We start from the raw sequence: 21,920 nt of genomic DNA on the forward strand, positions 1-21,920 counted from the left end.
TGAGCCTGTGCGTCTGGAGCCTGTGCTCTGCAACAAGAGAGGCCGCGACAGTGAGAGGCCCACGCACCGCGATGAAGAGTGGCCCCCGCTCACCACAACTAGAGAAAGCCCTCGCACAGAAACGAAGACCCAACACAGCCAAAAATAATTTAAAAAACAAACAAACAAACAAAAACAAAAAAAAAACAACACACTGATGGCTAACACAAGTCAAAGAGGAACTCTTAAGAGAAATTTTAAAACAGAATAGAGAAATTGTAAAATATTTTGAACTAAGTGAAAATGAAAGCACAACTTATCAAAATTTGTGGGATGCAGTGAAAGCAGTGCTTAGGTGGAAATTTACAACATCAAAAGGATATACTAGAAAAGAAGAAAGATCTAAAATCAGTAATCTAAGTTTCCACCTTAGGAAACTAGAAAAAGAAGAGAAGATTAAATCCAAAGTAAGCAGAAGAAAAAAGATGAGGGCAGAAATCAATGAAGTTGAAAACAGAAAATCAGTAGAGAAAAATCACTAAAACCAAAAGCTGGTTCTTTGAATAGATCAATAAAATTAAGAAGCCTCTAGCCAGGCTAACTAAGAAGAACAAAGAGAGGATGCAAATTAGTAATATTAGAAATGAAAGAAAGAACATCACTACAGATCCCATGGAAATTAAAAAGGATCATAAAAGGAGTATTATGAATAACTTTTTGCCCACAAATTTTATAACCCAGATTAAATGGACCAATTCCCTGAAAGATACAATCTGCCAAAACTCACACAGGAAGAAATAGACAATCTGAAATAGACAATCTGAATAGGCCTCTGTCTATTAAAGAAGTTGAATCAATAAGTAATAACCTTCTCAAACAGAAAACCCCAGGCCCAGATGGGCTCACTGATGAACTCTATCAAACATTTAAGAAAGAAATTATACTAATTCTTGCCAGTCTTTTTCAGAAGATAGAAGCAGAGGAAGTACTTCATAACTCGTTCTGAGGCCAGCATTACCTTAATAACCAAAAATGGATGAAGATATTACAAGAAAAGGAAATTACAGACAAGTATCACTCATGTACATAGGTGCAAAAATCCTTAACAAAATATTAGCAAATAAAATCCAACTATGTATAAAAAGAACTATAAACCATGGCCAAGTGGGATTTATTCTAGGTATGCAACAGTGGTTCAACATTCAAAAATCGGTATCATCCATCACATTAACAAGCTTAATATATATGTGTGTGTACTTCTGCCTCTATTCTAATAATTCCAGGCCTGAGGACTCTGAATGGATCAGCTCCTCGTTTTGAGCTAGGCCAAGTAGATTAAGGGTCACCTAAAACTGATGTCCCTTAGACCCAGAACCTGGGTCAGGTTCTACCCCGGCCCAGTCAGCCACGGCCATTGATGTAAAGCATGACCACCCTGGCTCTGTGTGCTGAGGAGGGCATTTTCCTGAGGCGAGTGTGGGCCAGAAGCGCCAGCCGACCACCAGGTTCACCAGGTGTCCCCAGTCACACATATTACCCACTTCAGCCTGAAAATACTAGGATTATTTTCAGAGAAAACTGTGGGCCTTCGTGGCCCTACAACTGTGTCCATCTGCAGAGAACAGTGTAGCACAACCTGAGGTAATTCCAGAAGATTCAAGTTCATTTTAGAAGAGCTAATTCTGGATCAGGGGCATAAATACAATTTTTATTTTGATAATTATTCTTGTGCTCTTCTTCCAAAATTGTCGTTGTCTTAAATAGTGACCAAACTTGAAGATCTTTGCTCTTTCTTATGTCAGGTGCGGAGTGTCCAAAAGTTGCTTCTATCTGGCACATACTTGCGTTTTGATTAATGGAAGATTGCTTTAGGGTTTATTGTAAGTGATTCTGGAAGGCTTGGAAGATTGGCACTTTTTCTAAGCTTTGGTTGATAGTGGAATTTGGAAGGATGGTTAGATGGTGAAAACCACGGTTGTACAAAAACCGTGGGCTGTAATATGATGCAAAACATGTGTCTCTAAAGTATAAACAGAAGTGCAGGCTGCCAGTGAGCTTCAAGGAAATACTGTGGCTTGGTAAATGGAGAACCCAAGGGAGAGGGTAGCAAAAGCGAAGAGTCCTTGGGCTGTTTCAGACTTGAGTGAAGCAGCATATCCGTGTTTTAATCTGGATCAGCACTTTCTAACAAAGTTCCTGGACCATGCAGCATTATCTGGTGGGCAGGCTTATTTACACACAAAATATAATTAATTCCATATTCTCCTCAGACCTGAAAACAGTACTCATGTTTGTTTTTAATAATAAAATTATTTCCGTTTAGAAAATGGTATAGATTTACATAGACCATCTGATGAGTTACTCAGATTGTTCCACTAATAACAAGATATAGGAGAAACAATCTAAGAAAAACATTTTGAAGAGAATTTGTGTGTGTGGTAGGGGAGGGAGGGTTGGTTAGCTGAAATCAAAAAGATTCCAAGTAACGATGATTAAATTTAATACTAATTAAATTAGCATTCCACAGGAACTGTTTTCTGGAACTTTTGGTAGTGCCTTCACGAAGCAGCCCGGACTCAAGGCCATTTGGTGGGAAATGGCTCATTTGCTTTGTTTTGGTCACGTTTAAAGTTAATCCAAAATCAATTTCTTTTTCAAGAACTAAAATGTCCCTGGTCTTTATTCCACTTCAGAGATCTGCAGGCTTTCATTGTAAAGGGCCAAATACTAAATATTAACACGAAACAGACATACACAGAAGTGAAGGACCTGCAATTTAGATTTCATATTTCATTTTTTATTTCAACCACTTAAAAATGTAAACGCCATTCTTACCTCTGGGGCAGTACGGTTTGGCCCGTAGTTTGCAGACCCCTGTTCAGTTTCTATACTGCCTTTGAGGTTGGTGTCTTGTCTTTTGGGGAGAATATTCCTACATATGAAATCCTTTTACATGTGCGTGTGAAAGGGGGCCAAACTCTTTGGTGCTCATGCGTGTGCGTGCGTGTGCATGCGTGCACGTGCGTGCATGCATATGTGTGTGTTTTGGGCTCTCCTGATCCTCCTGCCTCCACTCTAGGGGATGAAGCCAGGTCTCTTGACTTTAGAACTTTGATTGCTCAGAACTTTGCCAGCAAAATAGCCTTTACAGCAGGGAGGCCAGCATGGTGGACTCTGAAAAAACTCTGGGCTCGTTCTCCACGCAGAGAACTCTGAGTGGCTCTTGAAATAGAGGGAATCGAGAATGCAGACAAAGGTAGGAAATGAAGGTAGAAAGCTGCTGAGCTTTCCATCCAGATATCTCTGTAAGAGTTGTGAGAATTGTGATGGTAGCCTCCTAATTTCTTTGCAGATATGTATATTTTAAAAGGCTTAGGTGTCTCTGGAGCTTCATTTCATCCTTATTCTTAGAGTAGTAAGCAAAAGACGTGCTTCTACAAAGTATAAGCACGTGGTGAGACACAGATGTAGAGAACAAATGTATGGACACCAAGGGGGGAAAGGGGGTGGGTGGTGGTGATGTGATGAATTGGGAGATTGGGATTGACATGTATACACTGATGTGTAAAATAGATAACTAATAAGAACCTGCTGTATAAAAAATAAATAAATAAAAAGCACATGGTTTTGTTTAGTACAATCTTTGGAGAAATTAGGAAAGATGCAAAAACATCCAGTTTTCCTAAAATGATCTGCATAACGTGGGACAACGAAGCAAAGACAGATTTGTGTTGTATTTAGTTAAATTTGTTTAATAGAAATCATTCTTATTAGGATGCCCTCCCCAAATCCTTAATACATATAAAGCTTTTAAATATTTGTCCCATTTTGTAATTAGTCTAGATTTAGCAGTGGTTCCTCCTGATTTGGGAGGAAGCATGCTTGACTGTTGCTAGGCAACGGCTAATGGGGGGTGGGGTGGGTATTAGCTGCCAGCAAGCCGTTGGCAGTAACTGTAAATTCTTTTGTCTTGTTAACCCAAAAATGAGTGTTAAAGATACAGCAGTATATAAAGTCTGTTCTGTTGTTCAAATACATACAACTTAGGTGATAAATTCCTCCACTAATATAACCTTGAGGTGCAGCTAAAATTTGTAGTGTGTTTAGGGAGCCTGTTCATTCTTGTGCTTGAGTCAGACGTCTACTCACAGCACCGAAGCTCATAGAATGGGACGGTGATGTAATAGAGGCGTTGTTTTCTCCAGGTCTCCATAAAATGATCTGAGGTTTTTGTTAAATTATGGGTTGTGAAATGTATGTGGAGCTCCAGCATAAGCGTCCCAAGTGAGGACCCTGGCTCATGGGCAGGTGCCACCACTTCGCCATCCTTGACCTTGGTCTCCATCTCCTAGTGGCCCGCAGCGAGCGCCCAGCACCTGTGATAAGTCCTGTGGCAGCCAGAGCCCTTGTCCCCCTGCAGCTCAGCCAGGCTCCGTGCAAATTTTCTAGGACAAAACCCTTGGAAAATGAATTCTCACTTCATAAGCAAATATGGTGTGAGTCATCCTTTGGACATTAGAATTAAGAAGGAAGAAAAAACCACAATTTATTTGGTGGATGCTTTTTTTTTTTTTTTTTAATGAAACTGCTTGTATTCCAGACTTGACCCCAGACACTCTTTCTTCTGGTCACATGTTTCTAAAGGACACTGTTGATTGTCTGTTAGGGGTCGCCCACCCCACCAGGCACTTCGGCGTACATTTTCTCACTTAATCCTCGTACCCTGGGTGGAAGATAGGGAAGACACAGCAGGTCCTTTGGGCCAGAAGGGGAGGAGCTGGGATGAAAGTTCAGGTTTCCTCTCGTTCCCAAGCCCATGCTCTGCTTTGCCTTCAGTTTGGGTCTGGCTTTCTGAAAACATCCAGAGAGGTCCAGTTGCCCAGTGAACCAACATGAGGCATCCAAGGAATGGCCAAGATGTTGAATATGTTTCATTCTTTGTTTCCTTGATTTCTAAAAACAGCTCTTTGATGTTCTCTACAAGATAGAAAAGTACCCCTCCTTTATAAGTTCTCTTCTCTAAAAGTACCATTTTCTTGGCCACCTCCGCACCCCTACCTCAAGCAGAGTCGGGAATCTCACATCGTAGGAAGCAGTCTCTCTCCTGTCTTCTCCACGGTTGTGCTTCAGTCAGTTTCCCCTTGAAGCTGGGCATTTTGGATTTTCCCTGCCAACCCCAGTGTTCTCCCGGGGCTCCAGTTCAGCAGAAAGAAGTGTTGTCACCAGAGGCTGCAAACCCATTTCTGTCCCTTTTTAGTGTTTTTTTTTTTTTTTTTTCTTTTTTTCACTACGAGCCAAACTACTTCAGCATCATGTAAACACGCTGGAGTATGTTAACAGCTGCCTCTCTTTTAAAGTTGAACCTGCTCAGAACTAAAAGGGGAATGCTTTCAGGTTCTGCTCAAGTTTGCATGTGACAGCATCAAAGCTATTTTTAGCGGAGTGATCACCGGCAAGAAGCTGAAAACGGCTGCTTTCAACTATAAACAGTGGAAAGAAAGGATCATTTATGCACTGCTGCAGCTCTTGAGTCCATTTCTATGGGAGACAAAGAGGTGTGTAAATCTCTTCTTCAAAGTTATGCAGGCGTCTTGTGCCTGTTCAGAGCCCCATCACCTCTGCAGAGAAGAGTAACGTTAATTTAGCGCTTGGCTGCCTGGGCTCTGAGTTAAACTAGATGCACTGATAATGGTGAATTATAGGACTGTCCTCCTAGGTGTCCATTCTGAAAAGAAGGCGATGTATAGATGCCCAGAAGCATCCAGTAAACTTTTATTTCCTGTAGGTCACAAAACTCAAGAGATGACAGGAAATGAGAGTTGGGTTATATCAACATCATGGTAGAGTGCAAAGAACATGCGTCACTTACTAGCTGCAGGACCCTCGTGATCTCACCTTTCTGAATTGTGTCCTTAGCTGCAAAATAAGGATCCTGATACCAGCTCTGTAGACTTCATCAGGCTAGTTTTTTTCAGCAGACATTTATTGAACACCTGCTCCGTGCCAGCTCCTGAGAAATTTAGACTCAAAGAAGAGTTGTCGTCATCCTCCCAGAGTTCATGGTCTAGCCGCATAAACAAATAGATTACAATACAGGGTGATACCTGGAGAGAACAGCATGGGAGAGCCGGATGTGCTCCGGACATGGATGAAGGCAAGAAGGAGATATCGGAAGAGCAGAATTTTCGAGAACGCGTCAGAGTTTGCAAAGAGGACAATAGAGGGAGAGGTGTTACGAGCGTGGCAGCTGAATGAGCAAAGACAGAGGTGAGAGGCATTCCGGTGTGTTTGGGAGCCCATGAGCAACTTGGTGTTGCCAGAGCGAAAACCAAAAAAATATAAACAAATAAACACAAACAAGCAAAAACAAGACAAGGGATGGTAGGAGACGAAGCCGGAGCAGGTTGAGCCAGTCGCTTAGAGCTAGGAAAATTGGGAGTGACACAACCCACAGGGAGCCCAGGGAGTGGTTTTGAACACACGATTGACTGACTTTCACAAAAATTCAGTGGAGTCACTGCTAATGAAAGTGCGTACATCTGCGGAAGATGAAATGGTGGCAATTTATTTAACATAGGTGTGATAAGGATGCCCTAAACGTAAAGCATTGTCCCAGGAAAGGCTAAGCCTGGGACAGTGGTCCTGAAACTGGGTGGCACGTGACTCCGTGGGGCTTTGCCTTGAAAGGAGGGCAGTGGAAGGTGCAGAGGTAACACCGTGGGAAGACCTCTTCCAGCGAGATTTAGTGCTGGGCTCTGCGAGCGAGTCAGGGGCATGACTCGTGTCCTTCAGGAGCTCTCAGGCCAGGTGGCACCAGTGAGGATGCTGTGAGCCTTGGATGTGAAGCGTGTGCTGTGTGTGATCAGTGGACACTCCCGGGCGAGCATGATGGCCAGGCACCAGGAAGCACGGTCTACACGTGGGAGTCGAGTTCTCCCAGAGTTTTCAGGAAGCTAAGGGTTTCCTGAATATGCTTCAGGCTTCACTTTTGTTGTGGTAAGTCAAAGAAGAGGGAAGTCCACAACAAAACAAAGCAAAACAAAAAACCTCTCACACAGCTACACTGACTGTTTTTACCCAGGAAGAAATGTTCCCACCTGTCACCATGTACCATGGAATTGTGTAAAGTGCAGTCCTCACAACCCCATCTCTGTAACTGTGGCCAAGAAGTAACATTACTGTTCTGAAACTATATTCTCCTTGACTTTAATACTGTTAAGGAAGTTTAGCAACATTATTTGCTTTATTGTCTTTTTTTTTTTAACTTTTTATTTTATATTGGAGTATAGTTGATTAACAATGTTAATTGTTAATTGTTAATTGAAACTAACAGTGTTAGTTTCAGGTGTACAGCAAAGTGATTCAGTTATCCATATACATGTATCTATTGTTTTTCAAGTTCTTTTCCCATTTAGGTTGTTATATAATATTGAGCAGAGTTCCCTGTGCTGTACACTAGGTCCTTGTTGGTTATCCATTTTAAATATAGCAGCAGTGTGTACATGTCAGTCCCAAACTCCCTGACTGCTTCATTGTCTTTTAAGGAGAGGAATGCATGTTTCTGTAGGTTTTCTAGAAGAATCAAATGGGTGTGAAGTTTTAGGTGAAGAGTCAGTTATATAAGCTCTAGCCCACATGGTGTGGGAAGAGGACCAGTCCACTTGGGTTTTCCAGTCATTTCTTCTCTGGTTTTCCTGAGTGGGGCTCAGGGTACACGTGGGACGATTTGAGAATAAGAGAGTCACGGGCAAGTCCCGGCTTGGTACAGGTGGTGAGGGAGGTGGCGAGGGATCGCGGGGAGAGGAAGGAGTGGAGGGGGCATCTTTGAAGGTAGAGCCAGCTCTTCTTTATGCTCAGGTGGAAGTATTAGGACAAAGGCATAGCTTAGACACTGATGCCAATCACAATATTTGTTGCCTTGGCAGATGTAAGAGATTATCTTTTGGAAATGGAAAATTGCTTTTTGTCACTTCAAAGCCAACCATAACTAGATCCAATAAACCATAGGAGAAATATTTTTAAAAAAAGAAAGAAAGAAAGAAAGAAAGAAAGAAAACAACTTCTGTTACGTACAACTTCAGCATTTGAACACCTGGATTTGGTACCCTTGATGGAACGTGTAGATGGAGATGTCCAGCTCTATAGCATCAGCTTTCCAAAATCAGCATTTATGTCTCTCATCTTCTTGGTGGAGCCCGGGGGTGGGACTGGCTCTCAAAGGGAGGAAATGAATTGTCAAGGTAAACCACGGTTTTGCCACAAATAGGTCATTTTCTTGTCTGTGACCAGTTTTCAGCATTGTAGGGAGTACTGGGAATCAAACGGTGTCCAAAACTTCGACTAAACATTTATATCTCTTGATCTCCACAAGCCTGAAAGATAAATAGGTCATAGTGACTTTTGTCTCTGTTGCTGAGGTTTTTCCCTGAAAGCTGTATTAGTGCAATGGAATAGTGACGGGTAACGTTATTAACATTATCTGTATTGTGCAGTGCATGTTTGTGACAGCCTCAAAACAACCCTTCAGTCCTGGGACGGAAGATAGGAGTGTGGCCGACCCTTCCTGCTTCTTGGTGACGGGCAATGGCCCAAGGATTTCAAGGCAAAATGATATTGAATTCAAAACAAAATGATATTTTCGCTCAAGAGGTGATCCTCTTAAAGGAGTGGATTTTGGGGAAAGGTCACTTGTCTCCAACTACATGATACTGTTTCAGGTCCCCAGCTGGTTCCACCTGTTAAGCTGGAGCCTCTTTGCACAATTGTTCAAGATCACCACAAAACCGCTGCCAAGGGAAGAGAGAAGGGCTGGGGTTCCTCAGTCTCGACGCCCCTGCAGCCCAGCATGGCCAGAGGGCCACACTGTCCCTGTGCCACCCTAGGTCACCGCATCCCAGACCTGCCATCCTCACACAGGCTGCTCCTTGAAGGGTCTTGGTGTCTGTATTCATGGGCAGTGACCCTGAGATAGAGAAATTCCATGACAAAGCCTCCAGGTTTCAACCCCCCAGGAACGTACCTAAGGGTATATGGAGGGGCTGCTCTCTGGGCTGGGATGATAGTCAGTGTTTATTGAGCAGCTACTAGGTACCACGCCCTGTGCTGAGCACCCAGCAAGATGGATGACACTTTCGGAGGGTCTGTAGCTTCCCCGGGGAGGCAGCTGGAGAGCTGGCAGGACAGTTGGTGTTGAAGTCTGTGTGTTGATGGCGGGGCTGCCAGGCTTCACACAAGGCACAGATACAGATCAAATCAGGGTAGGCCTCATGGAAGAGAGGAATTGTCCATGGTTTCTGCCCAGCAAGAGGGTTGTTGTCCAGAAGGTGCTAGTGTCCAGGTTCATAGCTTAGTAATTGAGGGACCCAAGGGCAGTAGCGTCCAGAGCTGTGTGTCATTCTCTGAACAACCACGGATTCTTTATTTTATCTAGTTAGCCAGCCATGGCCCTGCCTCTTGGAGGACAGGAGAGTTTCTTCATTGCTGTGTCCCCATAGCAGGTGTAAAGACATGTTATTCAATGAATGGATGAGTCAGAGAAAGGAAGGTGGGCAACCCAGCTCCTATTGCCAGAGCCTTGGCCCAGAGGAGCTGAAGCTCCACCTGCCCTACATGAGTGTCTGGCTGGCCATTAGGGAATGGCTGCATATTTATTTACTTATCTAGCTAGTTAGCTACTATTTGTTTTTCAATTTATTTTCATTAAGTACTTATTAGAGGGCTTTTAAATTTTATTTATTTATTTATTTATTTTTGGCTGTGTTGGGTCTTCGTTTCTGTGCGAGGGCTTTCTCTAGTTGCGGCGAGCGGGGGCCACTCTTCATCGCGGTGCGCGGGCCTCTCACTGTCGCGGCCTCTCTTGTTGCGGAGCACAGGCTCCAGACGCGCAGGCTCAGCAATTGTGGCTCACAGGCCTAGTCGCTCCGCGGCATGTGGGATCTTCCCAGACCAGGGCTCGAACCCGTGTCCCCTGCATTGGCAGGCAGACTCTCAACCACTGCGCCACCAGGGAAGCCCCCTATTTTTTTTTATTTTTAGTTTTTTAAATTTTTATTGGAGTACAGTTGCTTTACAATGTTGTGTTAGTTTCTACTGTACAGCGAAGTGAATCAGTTATACGTATACATATATACCCTCTTCTTTGGATTTCCTTCCCATTTAGGTCACCACAGAGCATTGAGTAGAGTTCCCTGTGCTATATGTAGTAGGTTCTCATTAGTTATAGTAAAATCCACATAATATTAATTTATCATCTTAACTATTTTTAAGTGTACAGTTCAGTGGCATTAAGTGCATCCACATTGTGGTACAGTCACCCCCACCATCCATCTCCAGAACTAACTTCATCTCGCAAAACTGAACCTCTGTAACCATGAAACAACCACGCCCCATTCCCTCCTCCCCGCAGACCCTGGCAACCACCGTTCTACTTTCTGCCTTTCATGAATTTGACTACTCTAGGTACCTTATATAAGCAGAATCATACAGTATTTGTCTTTTTATGACAGGCTTATTTCACTCAGCATAATGTCCCCAAGGTTCATCTGTGTTATAGTATGTGTTGGAATTTCTTTCTTCTTTTAAGACTGAGTAATAGTCCATTGTATGTATTTACCAGATACTCTTTATCCATTCATGCATCGATGGACACTCTGGTCGCTTCTGCTCTTTACCTATTGTGAATAATGCTGCTGTGAACATGGGGGTACAAGCAACTCTTTGAGTTCCTGCTTTCAGTTCTTTTGAGTATAGTCCCAGAAGTGGACTGAATCCTGTGGTAATTCTATGTGTAATTGTTTGAGGAACCACCACACCGTTTTCCATAGCGACTACACCGTTTCAGAGGGATGCCTCAGTTACTTATTTTTTGTGTCATGCCTTTCCTCTGTGAGTCTTACAAATGCAATCCTCCTCCCTTCTGCACCACTTATGTCCTTTGAACTGGGCGGATGACCACAGTTGCACAGTCAGCCCAGATTCGGGAGCTACCTCTAACCTCTCCCAACCACCTTTGAAAAAGCTAAGTTTATCCCATTGGCCCCTGGGCAGATGTCCTCTGGGGAGTCCCAGGCTGCTCCTGAGATTAAGCTGGAACCAAACTGGCCCTAGACTTGTAGCTCTTGGAACAGCTGCTCAGCTTTCCTCAACTCCACCATTTTAATTGTGATTAGTAGGTTCATTTGCATCTAAAAGGAGTCGTTTTCTTATCAGCACCATTGAGTTGGGAACCAGTGTGCTCCATTTATATAGAGTGGCCCATTTTAACCAGGCCCATTAAGCAGTAAAAGTAAATGTGGGTGTTTTACAAATGCAAATATATCATGCAAATAATGTACTTTATGCTGAATGATGCCTTGGTTTTCATATGTAAAATTAGAAACTGTGTAGCACAAAGATAATGATAAACACCTTTGCATCTGTTCATAAGATGTATCATGAGCTGTATGCATCTAAAATTGTAGCCCTGGCTTCAGGCAGAATTTCTTCAGTATACTCAAACATGCATTCCATATTATCAAAAATATACATGTACTTATCTAGTTATTTATATATTCCTAAGTAATCAAAAAATCACAGAAAAGAGTAATCCAAATTACCTCACATATTATTACTTACCATCAAAGATGAGATTTATAATTTTGTTTCCAATTTTAAAGATTTTTAAGTTTTTATCTGAGATGATGATAGTGGAAGAAGGAATGTTACTATATAGGCTAGTTCCTTTGTAAGAGAATTATGTCTACTAAGAGAATTTTTTAGAAATCCTACTGTGTGAAATAATTCTGTTTATGATATGCAGGTAGCATTTCTGCTATTTTACACCATCACTTAGTAGAATAATAGCAACAATTTTTGTGTACAGTGAACTTGGCTAAATTCTAGAAGGGGAGTCACCTTTAGTCTCTGCCTACATGGGGTTTCTGCCCTTTGGAAAGGTAAGACACACACCTATGGAAAGTGAATTAAAGGTGTAAGACATCAGATCAGGAAATATCACATAGTACGATCAGCTGCCAAATTAACTGCACTATACAGGAATTACCAGATAGACTGTACTATACAGGAATTACCAAATTCAGAGTGGGAAGAGGTTCCAGTGTGGGAGTGACCAGAAAAAGATCCGGGATTTGAGTTGAACCATAAAGGATGGATGGGAGTTGAATAGGCAAAGAGAACATGGGAGCAGGGCATTTCAGCAGAGGGGAACAGAATTTGAAACCACACAACCCAGATTGGGACTTGAACCCAGTGTCTTTTAATTGAGATCACACACCTGGTCTCAGGAATTAATGAAGCTCAGGTTCTTTTGTGTCCCCTCACAGAAGGAATTCAGTGAGAAACAAAGTGATAGGTAAGAAGTGGATTTATTTAGAGAGAAACACATTCCAGAGACAGAATGGGGTCTGTCTCAAAAGGTGAGAGCGGCTCCAGGGCATGGGGTCGTCTTGGAAAGTGAGAGCGGCCATGGGACAAGCACACTCCACAGACAGAGTGTGAGCCATCTCAGAAGGTGAGAGGCCCCGAAATATGGGGTGGTTAGTTTTTACGGGCAGGGTAACTTCATAGGCTAATGAGTGGGAGAATTGTTCCAACTATTGATATTGTGGAGAAGGGGTGGAGATTTCCAGGAATTGTGCCACCACCCACTTTTTGAACTTTTATGCTTAGCCTCAGAACTGTCATGGCACTGGTGGGTGTGTCATTTAGCATATGCTGATGTATTACAATGAGCATATAATGAGGCTCAAGGTCCACTGGAAGTCGAATCTTCCACCATCTTGGACCTAGTTGGTTCTAACCAGTTGATGTTGTGTCCTCAATGGCTGTGTCATTCTTTTAAAGGTTGTTCCCTGCCCCCTTCCCTCCTGTTTCAAATTGGCTTGAATGGGTCATAGAAATATATAGGATACGAGTGTGTTCTGGAGACCTGCCTCAGGTGGTATGTTGGGGAGCAGGGGAAACATGTTGAGAAGGAATAGAAAGGCCTCTTAGGGGCAGAGAACCTATTGGACTTAACTCTGCCCTATAAGCTACTGGTTTTCATCCACTTTTTTAACCATCAAGCTCTTCAAATGAAAAATTATGTGGAAACTCAACACGTCAGACACCTGAAAAATGAGATGCTTTTTTTTTTAAATTAATTTTTATTGGAGTACAGTTGCTTTACAATGTTGTGTTAGTTTCTACTGTGCAGCAAAGTGAATCAGCTATATGTATACATATATCCCCTGTTTTTTGGCTTTCCTTCCCATTTAGGTCACCACAGATCACTGAGTAGAGTTCCCTGTGCTATACAGTAGGTTCTCATTAGTTATCTATTTTATACATAGTATGAGATGCTTTGTTGACATTGGTGCAGGGCCTCACCTAGACACCTGTCCCCCACGCCCACCACTGACAGCACTATAGGCACCCCCTGGGGGTTCCCTGGGGAACAGTTTGCAAACCAAGGGGAGAGCTCAGGAAGATGCTGTGCTCTGAGAGGACAGCAAAGGTATTAGGCAGGGAGAACTGGGGTTGGGGGAAAGACTGGAGATGGGCAGACCTATTAGGATGCTAGTGGGAACATCTGCATATGAGTTGACACAGTAGAGTAGAAACACAAAGGAAGGGAAATTGTCAGAGATTTTTGAAAGAAGGGGTTGGCAGGAATGGATGACAGCAGATGGGGATTCAGGAGAGAACCCTGTTTGAGATCCCAGATTTTTTTTTTTTTTAACATCTTTATTGGAGTATAATTGCTTTGCAATGGTGTGTTAATTTTGCTTTATAACAAAGTGAATCAGCTATATATCTACATATATCCCCATATCTCCTCCCTCTTGCATCTCCCTCCGAACCTCCCTATCCCACCCCTCTAAGTGGTCACAAAGCACTGAGCTGATCTCCCTGTGCTATGTGGCTGCTTCCCACTAGCTATCTATGTTACATTTGGTAGTGTATATATGTCCATGCCACTCTTTCACTTCGTCCCAGCTTACCCTTCCCCCTCCCCGTGTCCTCAAGTCCATTGTCTATGTCTGCGTTTTATTCCTGTCCTGCCCCTAGGTTCTTCAGAACCTTTTTTTTTTTTTTACGATTCCATATATATCTGTTAGCATACAGTATTTGTTTTTCTCCTTCTGACTTATTTCACTCTGTATGACAGACTCTAGGTCCATCCACTTCACTACAAATAACTCACTTTCATTTCTTTTTATGACTGAGTAATATTCCATTGAATATATGTGCCACATCTTCTTTATCCATTCATCTGTCGATGGACACGTAAGTTGCTTCCATGTCCTGGCTATTGTAAATAGAGCTGCAATGAACATTGTGGTACATGACTCTTTTTGAATTATGGTTTTCTCAGGGTATATGCCCAGTAGTGGGATTGCTGGGTCGTATTGTAGTTCTATTTTTAGTTTTTTAAGGAACCTCCATACTGTTCTCCATAGTGGCTGTATCAACTTACATTCCCACCAACAGTGCAAGAGGGTTCCCTTTTCTCCACACCCTCTCCAGCATTTATTGTTTGTAGATTTTTTGATGATGGCCATTCTGACTAGTGTGAGGTGATACATCATTGTAGTTTTGATTTGTATTTCTCTAATGATTTAGTGATGTTGAGCATTCTTTCATGTGTTTGTTGGCAATCTGTATGTCTTCTTTGGAGAAAGGTCGATTTAGGTCTTCTGCCCATTTTTGGATTGGGTTGTTTGTTTTTTTGGTATTGAGTTTCATGAGCTGCTTGTAAATTTTGGAGGTTAATCCTTTGTCAGTTGCTTCATTTGCAAATATTTTCTCCCATTCTGAGGGTTGTCTTTTTGTCTTGTTTATGGTTTCCTTTGCTGTGCAAAAGAGCTTAAGTTTCATTAGGTCCCATTTGTTTATTTTTGTTTTTATTTCCATTTCTCTAGGAGGTGGGTCAAAAAGGATCTTGCTGTGATTTATGTCATAGAGTGTTCTGCCTATGTTTTCCTCTAAGAGTTTTATAATGTCTGACCTTACATTTAGGCCTTTAATCCATTTTGAGTTTATTTTTGTGTATGGTGTTAGGGAGTGTTCTAATTTCATTCCTTTACATGTAGCTGTCCAGTTTTCCCAGCACCACTTATTGAAGAGGCTGTCTTTTCTCCATTGTATATTCTTGCCTCCTTTATCAAAGATAAGGTGACCATATGTGCGTGGGTTTATCTCTGGGCTTTCTATCCTGTTCCATTGATCTATATTTCTGTTTTTGTGCCAGTACCATACTGTCTTGATTACTGTAGCTTTGTAGTATAGTCTGAATTCAGGGAGCCTAAATCCTCCAGCTCCATTTTTCTTTCTCAAGATTGCTTTGGTGATTTGGGGTCTTTTGTGTTTCCATACAAATTGTGAAAATTTTTGTTCTATTTCTGTGAAAAATGTCATTGGTACTTTGATAGGGATTGCATTGAATCTGTAGATTGCTTTGGGTAGTATAGTCATTTTCACAATGTTGATTTTTCCAATCCAAGAACATGGTATATCTCTCCATCTGTTTGTGTCATCTTTAATTTCTTTCATCACTGTATTATACTTTTCTGCATACAGGTCTTTTGTCTCCTAGGTAGGTTTATTCCTAGGTATCTTATTCTTTTTGTTGCAGTGGTAAATGGGAGTGTTTCCTTAATTTCTCTTTCAGATTTTTCATCATTAGTGTATAGGAATGCCAGAGATTTCTGTGCATTAATTTTGTATCCTGCTACTTTACCAAATTCATTGATTAGCTCTGGTAGTTTTCTGGTAGAGTCTATAGGATTCTCTATGTATAGAATCATGTCATCTACAAACAGTGACAGCTTTACTTCTCTTCTTTTCCGATTTGGATTTCTTTTATTTCTTTTTCTTCTCTGATTGCTGTGCCTAAAACTTCCAAAACTATGTTGAATAATAGTGGTGAGAGTGGGCAACCTTGTCTTGTTCCTGATCTTAGAGGAAATGGTTTCAGTTTTTCACCACTGAGAACGATGTTGGCTGTGGGTTTGTCATATATGGCCTTTATTATGTTGAGGTAAGTTCCCTCTATGCCTACTTTCTGGAGGGTTTTTATCATAAACGGGTGTTGAATTTTGTCGAAAGCTTTTTCTGCATCTATTGGGATGATCATATGGTTTTTATTCTTCTATTTGTTAATATGATGTATCATATTGATTGATTTGTGTATATTGAAGAATTCTTCCATTCCTGGGATAAACCCCACTTGATCATGGTGTATGATCCTTTTAATGAGCTGTTGGATTCTGTTTGCTAGTATTTTGTTGAGGATTTTTGCATCTATGTTCATCAGTGATATTGGCCTGTAGTTTTCTTTCTTTGTGACGTCTTTGTGTGGTTTTGGTATCAGGGTGATGGTGGTCTCGTAGAATGAGTTTCGGAGTGTTCCTCCCTCTGCTGTATTTTGGAAGAGTTTGAGAAGGATAGGTGTTAGCTCTTCTCTAAATGTTTGATAGAATTCGCCTGTGAAGCCATCTGGTCCTGGGCTTTTTGTTTGTTGGAAGATTTTTAATCACAGTCTCAATTTCAGTGCTTGTGATTGGTCTGTTTATATTTTCTATTTCTTCCTGGTTCACTCTCGAAAGGTTGTGCTTTTCTAAGAAGTTGCCCATTTCTTCCAGGTTGTCCATTTTATTGGCATATAGTTGCTTGTAGTAATCTCTGATGATCCTTTGTATTTCTGCAGTGTCAGTTGTTACTTCTCCTTTTTCATTTCTAATTCTATTGATTTGAGTCTTCTCCCTTTTTTTCTTGATGAGTCTGGCTAATGGTTGATCAATTTTGTTTATCTTCTCAAAGAACCAGCTTTTAGTTTTATTGATCTTTGCTATTGTTTCCTTCATTTCTTTTTCATTTATTTCTGATCTGATCTTTATGATTTCTTTCTTTCTACTAACTTTGGGTTTTTTTGGTTCTTCTTTCTCTAATTACTTTAGGTGTAAGGTTAGATTGTTTATTTGAGATGTTTCTTGTTTCTTGAGGTAGGATTGTATTGCTATAAACTTCCCTCTTAGAACTGCTTTTGCTGCATCCCATAGGTTTTGGGTCATCGTGTTTTCATTGTTATTTGTTTCTAGGTATTTTTTGATTTCCTCAGTGATCTCTTGGTTATTAAGTAGTGTATTGTTTAGCTTCCATGTGTTTGTATTTTATACAGATTTTTACCTGTAATTGATATCTAGTCTTACAGCGTTATGGTTGGAAAAGATACTTGATAAGATTTCAATTTTCTTAAATTTACCAAGGCTTGATTTGTGTCCCAAGATATGATCTATCCTGTAGAATGTTCCATGAGCACCAGAATTTTTAACTTGAGCATTTTACAGGCAATCACCAAAAGCTGAGTCATTTTTTTTTCTTTTTGTGAGCAATGCTGCGTTAAATTAATTGGCAACTTTTATTCTTTCAACAAACATTGACAGGTACAGCCAAGTTCCAAGCATTGCCGTAGGTGGTAGGGATTTAGGAGAAGACAGACTCAGATGTCGCAGTGTTTCAGGGAGTGAGTGCACTGTGTGTAAAGGGAGACAATCACAGACACTGTGGTGGGCTGAGTTGTCCCCTCCAAAACTTCATATATTGATATTAGGTCCTAACACCCAGCACTCCAGAATATGATCTCATTTGGAAATATTGTCATTGCAGTTGTTAGTGAAGATGAGGTCATACTGCAGTAGGCTGGACCCCTAAGCCAATATAAAAAGGAGAAATTTGCACACAGAAAGCACACACAGGGAGAATGCCATATAAACATGAAGGCAGAGACGGGGTGATGCATATATAAACCTAGGAAGGCCAGGGATTGCCTGCAACCACCAGAAACTAGGGGAGCGGCATAGAACAGATTCTCACTTACAGCCCTTAGAAGGAACCATCCTTGACTTTGGACTCCTAACCTCCACAACTGTGAGAGAAGAAATTTCTATTGTTTTAAGATACTTATCTGTGGTACTTTGTTATAACAGCCCTAGAGAACCAATAGAGACACTGAGAAATCCAGGGCAGTTTGGAAAGTGCCCGTGGGGACCGACAGGGGAGACAGAGACGGGAAACTGGCTCCCTCATTGAATCGATGTGGCACGGGGGGATGCAGCCAGAAATACATTCCAGAGTCTGGAGGCAAGATCAGCTCGAGATACAGAATTGGAAAAGCCACGTTTCCCAGGAGTTCATGAACTCTCCTAAGAAAGGAGAATGAACAGAAAAGAAGAGAGGGCTAAAACTCTAGGAATACCCATCGTTATGGGGCTAAGGCTGGACAAAGAGCTAACAGATTTCATAGAAAGGAGAGTGGGAGGAGGAGAGCCAGGCTAGGTGGGTGTTGTGAGGCTAAACTTGGAAAGGGTTTTAAAGAGATAATGTCAAAAGTGATAGAGAGTTTATGTAATTAGAAAAAAATAATAATAAAGTAAGCCTCTCATGTGAGTGCATGTGGGCGGGCATGGAGTGGGCAGGGGAGAGGGACTGTAGAGCCATCAAAGCCCTTAGCCCTGAATGGCGGGGTGACTTGGGGGCCTCTGATGACCCAGACGTGAGGGGATCACAGCCGGTCCGGGGACACCATCACACAGAAGAACAGAGGTCTGGCACTGTCGCCCAGCTCCTGGGCTTGGTTAGTGCATGGCAGGGTCATGGGGGCCAAGAGGAGGATCTGGACACTAGGTGATGTTGGATGATGGGTCAGCTATGAAGTCCTGGAAGGGGGAGGCGAGGGGAGACAAGGGATAATGGCAGGAGGAAAGATGCCAGAGGAAAAGAGGGCAGTAGGGGTGTTGCTTTGGCAAAGAAGAAGGTGCAGACACAGGTAGAAATAACGGAGGGTGAGTGAGCTTGTGAGGAATGGCTTTGGTTTTAGAAAAGAGGAGGTGACGTTTCTGCCTGATGAGGTATGGACCGGGGGGTGAGGGGGTGGGCAGGGGGGGTTGGGACTTGGCGAGTGGGGAGAAGAGCAAGGGCAGCTTAGTTGGGTTGCTGACCATCAGGTAATGGTTCTTGGCTGGGGGCCATTTTATCTCCCAGAGGACACGTGGTAGTTTCTGGAGACATTTTTATTTGTTACAGCTGTGGACGGTTGGTGCCGGAATCTAGTGGGTAGAGGCCAGGGAGGCTGCCGAACACCCTAGCACCCACGGGACGGGCCCCACCATATAGGTGATCCAGCCCCAAAGGTCAGCAGTGCCAAGGTTGAGAAACCCTGCCACAGGTCAACAGCACATCTCAAACGTGTCTGAGGAGGGAAGCCCTAAACTTCATAGCATACTTCGTGGAACATTATTGATGTGTTTAAAATCGCACAGTAGATCTTGCTCCAGAGCAGCCATCCCTGTCCAAGTCTCACAGCTGTTTCCCCCCATCCGCTCCAGCCTAGCACACCCTTGGCTGTGATGGACACACAGCTTTGCAGGTTGATCCGGTTGGAGACAGGATGAGTCTCCAGTCTTTTTAAAAAATTTTTAAATTTAACTTAATTTTTTTATACAGCAGGTTCTTATTAGTTATCCATTTTATACATATTAGTGTATATATGTCAATCCCAGTCTCCCAATTCTCCAGTCTTAACATTTGGCTAAGGTGACAAAGCCATTCCATTTCTTACCAGGATCCGAGTTTTGCCTTCAGAGTGATCTTGCCACACTCTCCGTTGTGGCTTTTGTGGTCCTTGCTGGTTATCGTCTGATCACTTCCCAATAATTGTCAGCCTCTGAAAACTGGCCAGTCCTGGTACGTTTCCACCTGGTCTCTTCTGCCTCTTGATTGCCTGACCCTGAAAGGTCACTGTGGGCAGCCGTACTTAATAGTTTGGATCTATGCAGGATTCTGGGCAGAGCTGTCTCTTTTTTTTAGCTTTCTTTAGAGTAGGTGGCATCCGTGAAGCTGCTTCTTCCAGCCTATTGATTTTTAGAAAGTGTTCATTGCTACTTCGGGTGGAGGAACGTTTGCAAATGAGATGATCTCAAAGCATCCTTAAGGGGAAGAGGAAGATGAAGGTGCGGTTAGCTCTTCCGTCACAGAAATGAAGCCAAGAGCCTAACTGGGAGAGTCCACAGGATGTAGGAGGAAGTGTTGGCACCGAGCACATCATTTAACTTCTCTGAATTGCAGTTTTCTTGTAATCAAGACAACCACTGGGGTTTTTGCAGTTCACAGAGTGTCCTTTGTACATGCATCATCTCATTTAATTCTCCAGCACTACATGCTGTAACTGCTCCCTGTTTGTAGCAGTGGAATTGAGACCTGTTTTCAGCTTGTGTTTTCAACAGACAAATTTCTTGAGTCCAGATCTTGTGCTGTCGCCACCACAGCTCGGATGGAACCAGGTGGCCACTAAGATCTGTTTGAATGTCAACATACTCCGGTTTTATATGGAAGGTTGTAAAAGTCCCTGAGACTTCTGAACTTCTGAACGTCCCTGAGAATTCTGAACTTTCAACTGGACTCTTTAGTGATGCGTCTCAAATTATGAAGGGTGTTTTGTGAAACTTGAGACCGTCTCACACACGTCTCTCTGATTCCTGCATTCCAAACTTCAAGATTGGCATCCTTCACCCAACGTGTCTATGTTAGTATGTGGTGTAGGTCATATTTGTTTTTCTATGACATTCTGTTGATCAATCCACAGTTAGAATTAACAGTAGAATTCCAAGTATTTTTTCAGGAATTTCCGCCTTCATTACAACTGCTTTGACTGTTTTATTCCTGGAGAAACACAGTCTGATGGTAGATTTCACACATCCAGCGGGACTGCCTTCACATTGTTTCTGGTGCTAAGAATATGTCAGAGATCTGCTCAGCTGCCTGAAGACTAGCAGGCAAGCTCTGGCCTCTGTAAGGACCAGGTTAGGATAGGCTGGTCTCACCACATCGCTTTCCGCTGTTTAGTGTACTTTGGGCCACGCTGGCAGAGGTGCTAACTGCAGGGGACCTTCAGAAACACAGCATGTAGGTTGATCTTTCACTGCCCAAAACTCTTTAGACTTTGATTCACTTCTGGGGTCCTTCCTGTATTCATTCTTTCTCTCTCTCTCTCTCCCTCTATCATTTTACAGTAAAAATTTTTTGTTGTGGTAGTAAAATACACATAACATAAAATATACCATCTTAGCCGTTTAAGTGTACAGTTCAGTAGTGTTAAGTACATTCACATTATTGGGTAACCAACCCCCATAACTCTTTTCATCTTACAAAACTGCAACTCTGTACCCACTAAACAACTCCCTACTCCCCCCTCCCTCCAGCCTCTGGGAACTCGCCTTCTACTCTGTCTCTGTGAATTTGAAATTTGTCCTTTTGTGACTGGCGTATCTCACTTAGCATAATGTCCTCGAGGTTCATCCATGTTGCAGTACCCTGTTCTCTCTTTCAGATCAACCAGTTCACATTTGACAGCCGGGTTCTTAGACAAAAAGTACTTTTTAAAAAGTACTTAGAGGGCTTCCCTGGTGGCACAGTGGTGGAGAATCTGCCTGCCAATGCAGGGGACACGGGTTCGAGCCCTGGTCTGGGAAGATCCCACATGCCGTGGAGCAGCTAGGCCCGTGAGCCACAACTACTGAGCCTGCGCGTCTGGAGCCTGTGCTCCACAACAAGAGGCCGGGATAGTGAAAGGCCCGCGCACCGCGATGAAGAGTGGCCCCTGCTTGCCGCAACTAGAGAAAGCCCTCGCACAGAAACGAAGACCCGACACAGCCATAAATAAATTAATTAATTAATTTTAAAAACTATAAAGTAAAGCATTTAAAAAAAAAGTTTCAAAAAAAAAAAAAAGTACTTAGAAAAGAAGTACTTTTCCTAATTTTCTTTTCTTAGACTCACAGCAAGTCCAGGCTGGTGAATACAGGTGTGGATCTTGCCAGAACCTCCCAGGGTCTTGGTTAGAGTTCATCCGGTTCTGACAATGAAGACAGCTCATGGGTGTCACATGACAGATGACATCATTATGC

The 21,920-nt window shown here is 42.5% G+C and overlaps 1 protein-coding gene and 1 long non-coding RNA gene across 7 annotated transcripts in view; one reads left to right on the forward strand and one right to left on the reverse strand.

Annotated features, from left to right (window-relative positions):
- LOC309655784 overlaps positions 1-21,337 on the reverse strand; it is a 33,351-nt gene extending 12,014 nt beyond the window's left edge. Inside the window, exon 1 of the long non-coding RNA XR_014260987.1 lies at positions 206-21,337. This is a non-coding gene — a long non-coding RNA (uncharacterized lncRNA). The remainder of the gene's footprint in view (positions 1-205) is intronic.
- The window catches only part of FOXN3 (forkhead box N3), a 406,382-nt gene that overhangs the window by 258,436 nt on the left and 126,026 nt on the right, over positions 1-21,920 (forward strand). The window lies entirely within an intron of this gene.

Source organism: Balaenoptera physalus, assembly GCF_965194825.1.
Source record: "Balaenoptera physalus genome assembly, chromosome: 2".
Taxonomy (NCBI): domain Eukaryota; kingdom Metazoa; phylum Chordata; class Mammalia; order Artiodactyla; family Balaenopteridae; genus Balaenoptera; species Balaenoptera physalus.